The sequence below is a fragment of the Emiliania huxleyi genome (assembly GCF_000372725.1).
Source record: "Emiliania huxleyi CCMP1516 chromosome Unknown EMIHUscaffold_211, whole genome shotgun sequence".
Lineage (NCBI taxonomy): Eukaryota > Haptophyta > Isochrysidales > Noelaerhabdaceae > Emiliania > Emiliania huxleyi.
Genome location: NW_005200496.1, coordinates 228,034 through 229,302, shown reverse-complemented (window position 1 = coordinate 229,302; position 1,269 = coordinate 228,034).

Here is a 1,269-nt window from a genome sequence, read left to right as displayed (position 1 = left end):
TTTTAGCAATACCGTTTGTTTCGGAATCAGTGCATTTGCCACTTATCTAGACACTAGAGAGAGATTTTTGCAATGTCGTATGTCGAAGAGCTGGGGGCAAATACAAACCGCTCCAGAATGTGAATGACCCGGAGGTGACGCCACGGGATGCTGTCTCGGTGAATCCAGTTCCAGACATCCCGGATCCCGCTTGTTACAGGACTCAAGTGCTCATGACGGTCCGGTGGCGAATGGAAAAAGGCGCAACTACAACTCATTGAGCGGACGATCGCTCATTCGTTTCAATGAGTGGACGAATCGTGTCGCACCTCTCACTGATAGGTAGCGCGTAATGGCACCGCCGCGCTCTGCCAGGACTGCCCAGGTGACCGCCATTGCCTTGGTAGCCCTGAGCGTCACTTCGGCTCCAAGTCCGCCGCCGCCGCCGGAGCTCAAGTGCAGGCCATGGTGCGGCAGCACGACGCACCGCCTGGACGCCATCTGCAGCTGGAACATTTGCGGAGCCTGTGAATTATGTGCCGCGAGCTCTGCGAGCCCCAATCCGCCGTCCCCACCTCCTCCTCCGGCGGCGTCACCACCACCCATCTGCAAGGAAACGTGCGCCCGAAGGACACAGGGCTGGGATGTGCTCTGCAACTGGAAAACGTGCGGAGGCTGCACGCAGTGCTCGGGGCTCAACCAGCAGGCGTGGGTCGAGTGCGGACGGCAAGGGAGGTGCTCGGAGAGTCCGCGGTGGGCGGACCCGGCCGAGCTGCACCCGGTGCGCTGCTGCTCGGACTTGGAAAAGGACCCACCGTGGCGCAAAAACAAGGATTGCTCAGTCTGGGCGGGGTCAGAGGGCGGAGGGATGGGTGACTGCCCTGGCGACATGACGCTGCTGAAAGCCGAAGCACTTTGCGCGGCCGCCGGCGGACGCCTGTGCACCTCCGGGGAGCTGCTGGACGATTGCAGCAAGGGAACTGGCTGCGGGCACGACAACGATCTCGTCTGGTCGGGAGACCGAGCTTCGCCTTCCAATTCGCCTCCGCCCTCGCCACCCTCACCGTCGTCGCCTCCGTCGCGATCATGCCGCAAACGCATATCGCTTGCTGTTGGTCAAGTGTGTATGGACGAGCCCACCTTCGCTGGTAATGTCGGGGGAACTGATGCTACGGTGGCGTGTCAGAGTATGTGCGAGGCAGATCCATCGTGCGAGTTTGCTTCCGTCTGGACCACGGGGTGGTGTCGACTCGCTGCAAGCTGTGAACAGACTATGCCGGTGGCGAATGG